Source organism: Eucyclogobius newberryi, unplaced genomic scaffold (assembly GCF_026437365.1).
Source record: "Eucyclogobius newberryi isolate DKJ021-1_F unplaced genomic scaffold, fEucNew1.0.hap1 SCAF_20, whole genome shotgun sequence".
Classification (NCBI taxonomy): Eukaryota; Metazoa; Chordata; class Actinopteri; order Gobiiformes; family Gobiidae; genus Eucyclogobius; species Eucyclogobius newberryi.
This window is the reverse complement of record NW_027315835.1, coordinates 5,575,862-5,582,621: the sequence shown is the minus strand read 5'-3', so window position 1 is coordinate 5,582,621 and position 6,760 is coordinate 5,575,862.

Sequence of the window (6,760 nt, the reverse complement as noted above, 5' to 3'; positions counted from 1 at the left end):
GCTGCAGCAATTAATCGTTACAAATAGTTTAATATTTTCATAATTAAAACTTCTCTGGACTAAAACACACAAATTACCTTTTCATAACAAAGACAGTGAAAATATTACATCAAAATGTCAACAAAAATATGATTATTATAGTTTTTTATTAACAATAGCTGCACTTTATCTGGACGCCTTCACTCACCATAATTATAATAAATGTATTTAAAAAGTATCAAAGCACAAGAGAAATGATCGTTTTTTATTAGTCGACTAATCGAAAGAATCATCTGTGACGTCACAGCTGAAATCATCTTCTGTTGCAGTTAAATAACGTGCGTGTTTCGCTCGTCACGTGGTGCGCCGTTTGTTAAAACTTTTCACGTACGAATTTCACGCGCAGCAAACAATTACGTTCATTCTGTGACGTCACTAAACCAATCACAGTGCGTCTTTGTGGAAACATCTCGTCACGTCAAACCCAAAGTCCTCCGACGCACGTGACGCGCGCTTGACGTGTACGTGACGCTTCTCTCTCTCCCTCTCTCCTCTTCACCCCCCCTGCTCCAGCTCCTCCCCCCTGCTCCTCCCCCCTCACGCGCGCACAGGCCATTAGCGCGCGGCAGATGAACGCGCGGCCGTCGATAGCCTATTACACCTGGAATAATGGGAAAAACACTTACCAAACTCCTGACATCACCGACAAATGAAGTGCGACCGGAGAGGACCGGAGAGGACCGGAGAGGACCGGAGAGGACCGGAGACCCCCGCGCGGACCTGAGACCCCCGCGCGCGCCCTGTCAAAGAAAACGCACCAATCTGTTTCATGTGCACGTGAAGACAACGTGACACAGAGCAAGTGTCGGCCAGAAAAGTGCGGGGGTTTTTTTGTAAATTGAGACTTTTGAAATATATTTTTAACCAAATAAATGTTGAAATATGTGGACTTCTAGATAGATAATATTTACATATCAAGTATTTTAATATTTTTTGACATTCTGATTGAATAAAGTCCCTGTCTTTGTTATAAACAGCTCTTCTTGTGTGTTTTAGTCCAGAGAAGTTATAATTATGAAAATGTAAAATAATTTGTATAGTCGAATAGTCACAATTTATTGTTGAAGCCTTATTCATTTATTTATGTTTTATATATTAGTTGTTTTATGTATTGTTATTTTTTAAATAATAATTATTTATTTATTATTTATTTAGATTTATTTATGTATTAATTGTTTCATGTATTTTGTATTATTATCATTTATTATTATTATTTATCTATTATTTATTTTGATTTATTTGTTTCTTTATTATATATTTATCTATTATTTATGTATTTATTATATATTTATTAGTTATGTATTTATGGTATTTTTGTTGTATTTTGAGTCTGTTTATTCCATTACAACTGTCATTATGTATAACTCATCATCTTTGTCCTGCTTTCTCTGCATAAATAATGTATAAATAAGGTATAAATGTGGTTAAAAAGAGTCTTAAATCCTTCTTCTTCTTCTCGTGAAAAGCCGGATCCTCCTGTAAATGTGAATCCGTGGATGGTTGAGTCGTGAGCGGCGGTTTGAATTCCTCGTGACGTTTTGCAGAGAAATTGAGGAAAACGTACAAACCGGGTCATGAATAACAAGGCGTCGTTGTGGTGGATGTTTCTGCCGTTTCCCTCCAGCGTCTTTGACTTTTACTCGTTATAATAACAGCAGGTTTTACAAATGTGTCAACTTCTAATCAAACGTCACGATTCAACACTTGAACGGCCTTAATAAAGCGCCAACTAAGACTTAATAAAGCGCCAACTAAGACTTAATAAAGCGCCAACTAAGACTTAATAAAGCGCCAACTAAGACTTAATAAAGCGCCAATTAAGACTTAATAAAGCGCCAACTAAGACTTAATAAAGCGCCAACTAAGACTTACTTCAGGCTTAGAACAACTTAATACACTTTAATTATGTTGAAAAGCCTTAATCATTCTTAATTAATTCACGTAACGCACTTTGTTTGTGCTTTATAAAGGTTAATTCAGGTGTCGGTCATATAAAGTGTCACAAAAATGTCTTGAACCTTTAAAAGATTTCAAGATTTTTAGTTATTTTTTCATTTTTTGTACCTATTTTTGGCAAAAAAAAATATATATATATATAAGGTGCAAAAACAGAATAAAATTGTACAATGTGGACAATAAACATGATAAAACGATTATGACAATGAAGATGTTTGTGTTTTGACTGTAATTATAATTTGATGTGATACAAATTATTATTTTAGTATGTTTTTACTGCAAATAGACACTTTTTACAAACATTTTCAACCAAATAAAGATTGAAATAAAGTGAGAGACGACTTCTAAATAGAGAATATTTACGAATAAAGCGTAATATTGATGAACAGCTTAAATTATTTGTTCTTTTTTTGACATTTTGATGTAAAAACTCCGCTTTCTTTGTTACAATTCACATTTTTGCCTCCGTTTTAGACTCTGCACTGTCCAGAAAACTACCACGACCGTATAAAACCGCGATTCGTTTTCTCCGTCGCGATTCACCGATTAATCGCCGTCGCCGTCTCCACTTCCTGCGCACGTTTCCCTCCCGCTGAGTCCGTCTCCGGATGTGGCTTGAAACCTCCGCTCGCTCCCGTTATCATCCCCGAAAAGCCCCGCGTCGCAGACACGCGCTCGCCAAGCAAAAAGTGCCATTTAAACACCCCAAAAAGGTTTTAATTTGTGCTAGATCCCCGGGGTGAGGAGAGGGGGAGCGAGCGCGGGGGAGAGAGGGTGGTCTTTGTGAGGACGATGTAGCTTTAAGGGAATTGTGCGCTGGACTGTGAAATTACTGCATAGTGCTACATATTGTACCAGAGAAGCCAGTCCAAAAACAGTCTAAAAAGAAGGGGGAAAAGGGAGGAAAATGATCCCCAAACCTGGAGCTGGAGGCGAGGGACAAGGCGATTTGGCCCTAAGCACCGTAGGGCCCGAATAAACAGTGGAATAAAGCTTTAGATGTGAGATTAAAGCGTAAAAAAGGCTGAAATGGAACAATGGAAAAGGCAAAATTGTGTGGATTTTCATATATTCAAATGAGTAAATCTGTCATGATTATTACTCTGTCGAGTATTTGTTAAAAATTAGAGGAATAATAGTATGTTTGGGGCTGAGAATGTGTTTTCTTTGCACTTTGGGGAATTTGATCTGTCGTACGATAAGATCTGAGTGAAATAAGTTTCTTTTGTGGGAAGTTATCGACACAAACTGTTTGTGATGCTGTTTATTCACTGCAGCTCGTGTTTTTAACTGTATTGTACATTTAGAACATGGTTTACAGGAATGTCCTGTGTGTAAAGGGTCAGGGGACAGTTCTGTGTGTAAAGGGTCAGGGGACAGTTCTGTGTGTAAAGGGTCAGGGGACGTCCTGTGTGTAAAGGGTCAGGGAACGTCCTGTGTGTAAAGGGTCAGGGGACAGTCCTGTGTGTAAAGGGTCAGGGAACGTCCTGTGTGTAAAGGGTCAGGGGACAGTCCTGTGTGTAAAGGGTCAGGGGACAGTCCTGTGTGTAAAGGGTCAGGGGACGTCCTGTGTGTAAAGGGTCAGGGGACAGTCCTATGTGTAAAGGGTCAGGGGACAGTCCTGTGTGTAAAGGGTCAGGGGACAGTCCTGTGTGTAAAGGGTCAGGGGACGTCCTGTGTGTAAAGGGTCAGGGGACATCCTGTGTGTACAGGGTCAGGGGATAGTCCTGTGTGTAAAGGGTCAGGGGACAGTCCTGTGTGTAAAGGGTCAGGGGACGTTCTGTGTGTAAAGGGTCAGGGGACATCCTGCGTGTAAAGGGTCAGGGGACGGTCCTGTGTGTAAAGGGTCAGGGGACGTTCTGTGTGTAAAGGGTCAGGGGACAGTTATGTGTGTAAAGGGTCAGGGGACAGTTCTGTGTGTAAAGGGTCAGGGGACAGTCCTGTGTGTCAAGGGTCAGGGAACGTCCTGTGTGTAAAGGGTCAGGGGACGTCCTGTGTGTAAAGGGTCAGGGGATATCCTGTGTGTACAGGGTCAGGGGACAGTCCTGTGTGTAAAGGGTCAGGGGACAGTCCTGTGTGTAAAGGGTCAGGGGACGTCCTGTGTGTAAAGGGTCAGGGGACGTCCTGTGTGTAAAAGGTCAGGGGACAGTCCTGTGTGTAAAGGGTCAGGGGACAGTCCTGTGTGTAAAGGGTCAGGGGACGTCCTGTGTGTAAAGGGTCAGGGGACATCCTGTGTGTACAGGGTCAGGGGACAGTCCTGTGTGTAAAGGGTCAGGGGACAGTCCTGTGTGTAAAGGGTCAGGGGACATCCTGCGTGTAAAGGGTCAGGGGACGGTCCTATGTGTAAAGGGTCAGGGGACAGTTCTGTGTGTAAAGGGTCAGGGGACAGTCCTTTATGTAAAGGGTCAGGGGTCAGGTCCTGTGTGTAAAGGGTCAGGGGACGTCCTGTGTGTAAAGGGTCAGGGGACAGTCCTGTGTGTAAAGGGTCAGGGGACAGTCCTGTATGTAAAGGGTTAGGGGTCAGGTCCTGTGTGTAAAGGGTCAGGGGACGTCCTGTGTGTGAAGGGTCAGGGGACAGTCCTGTGTGTAAAGGGTCAGGGGACAGTCCTGTGTGTAAAGGGTCAGGGGACAGTCCTGTGTGTAAAGGGTCAGGGGACAGTCCTGTGCGTAAAGGGTCAGGGGACGTTCTGTGTGTAAAGGGTCAGAGGACAGTCCTGTGTGTAAAGGGTCAGGGGACAGTCCTGTGTGTAAAGGGTCAGGGGACAGTCCTGTGTGTAAAGGGTCAGGGGAAAGTCCTGTGTGCAAAGGGTCAGGGGACGTTCTGTGTGTAAAGGGTCAGAGGACAGTTCTGTGTGTAAAGGGTCAGGGGACAGTTCTGTGTGTAAAGGGTCAGAGGACAGTCCTGTGTGTAAAGGGTCAGGAGACAGTTCTGTGTGTAAAGGGTCAGGGGACAGTCCTGTGTGTAAAGGGTCAGGGGACAGTCCTATGTGTAAAGGGTCAGGGGACAGTTCTGTGTGTAAAGGGTCAGAGGACAGTCCTGTGTGTAAAGGGTCAGGGGACAGTTCTGTGTGTAAAGGGTCAGGGGACAGTCCTGTGTGTAAAGGGTCAGGAGACAGTTCTGTGTGTACAGGGTCAGGGGACAGTTCTGTGTGTAAAGGGTCAGGGGACAGTTCTGTGTGTAAAGGGTCAGGGGACAGTTCTGTGTGTAAAGGGTCAGGGGACAGTCCTGTGTGTAAAGGGTCAGGGGACAGTTCTGTGTGTAAAGGGTCAGGGGACAGTCCTGTGTGTAAAGGGTCAGGGGACAGTCCAAACATCGTAGAAGAAGTTTCGAAAGTGTTTCAATGCCGAGAAGTTAGAAAATTGTACTGACAATTCAGCTCAGAGCGGTTTGGACCGGGCCCTTTAGATTGAAAATGACGTCTTGATTTTAAAACACTTTCAAGAGAAACTCTTTTTACTGTTTTTACTCATATTTAAAGTGCCGTGTTTAAACTGTATCATATCTGTGTCACGTTGCACGCACGTTACATGCACGTTACATGCACGTTACATGCACGTTACACGCACGTTACACGCACGTTACACGCACGTTACATGTTACATGCACGTTACATGCACGTTACTTGCACGTTACATGTTACTTGCATGTTACATGTTACATGCACGTTACATGTTACATGCACGTTACATGTTACATGCACGTTACATGCACGTTACATGCACGTCACATGCACGTCACATGCACATGCACGTTACACGCACGTTACATGTTACTTGCATGTTACATGTTACTTGCATGTTACATGTTACATGTTACATGCACGTTACATATTACATACACGTTACATGTTACATGCACATTACATATTACATGCACGTTACATGTGACTAGCACGTTACATGCACGTTACACGCACGTTACATGCACGTTACACGCACGGTACATGCACGTTACACGCACGGTACATGCACGTTACACGCACGGTACATGCACGTTGCATGTTACATGCACGTTACATGTTACATGCATGTTACACACACGTTACATGTTACACGCACGTTACTTGCACGTTTCATGTTACTTGCACGTTACTTGCACGTTTCATGTTACTTGCACGTTACTTGCACGTTACATGTTACTTGCACGTTACATGTTACTTGCAAGTTACATGCACGTTACATGCACGTTACATGTTACTTGCACGTTACATGCACGTTACATGCACGTTACATGCACGTTACATGTTACTTGCACGTTACATGCACGTTACATGCACGTTACATGTTACTTGCACGTTACATGTACGTTACATGTTACTTGCACGTTACATGCATGTTACATGCACGTTACATGTTACATGCACGTTACATGCACGTTACATGTTACATGCACGTTACATGTTACTTGCACGTTACTTGCACGTTTCATGTTACTTGCACGTTACTTGCACGTTACATGTTACTTGCACGTTACATGTTACTTGCAAGTTACATGCACGTTACATGCACGTTACATGTTACTTGCACGTTACATGCACGTTACATGCACGTTACATGCACGTTACATGTTACTTGCACGTTACATGCACGTTACATGTTACTTGCACGTTACATGCATGTTACATGCACGTTACATGTTACATGCACGTTACATGCACGTTACATGTTACTTGCACGTTACATGCACGTTACATGTTACTTGCACGTTACATGCATGTTACATGCACGTTACATGTTACATGCACGTTACATGCACGTTACATGT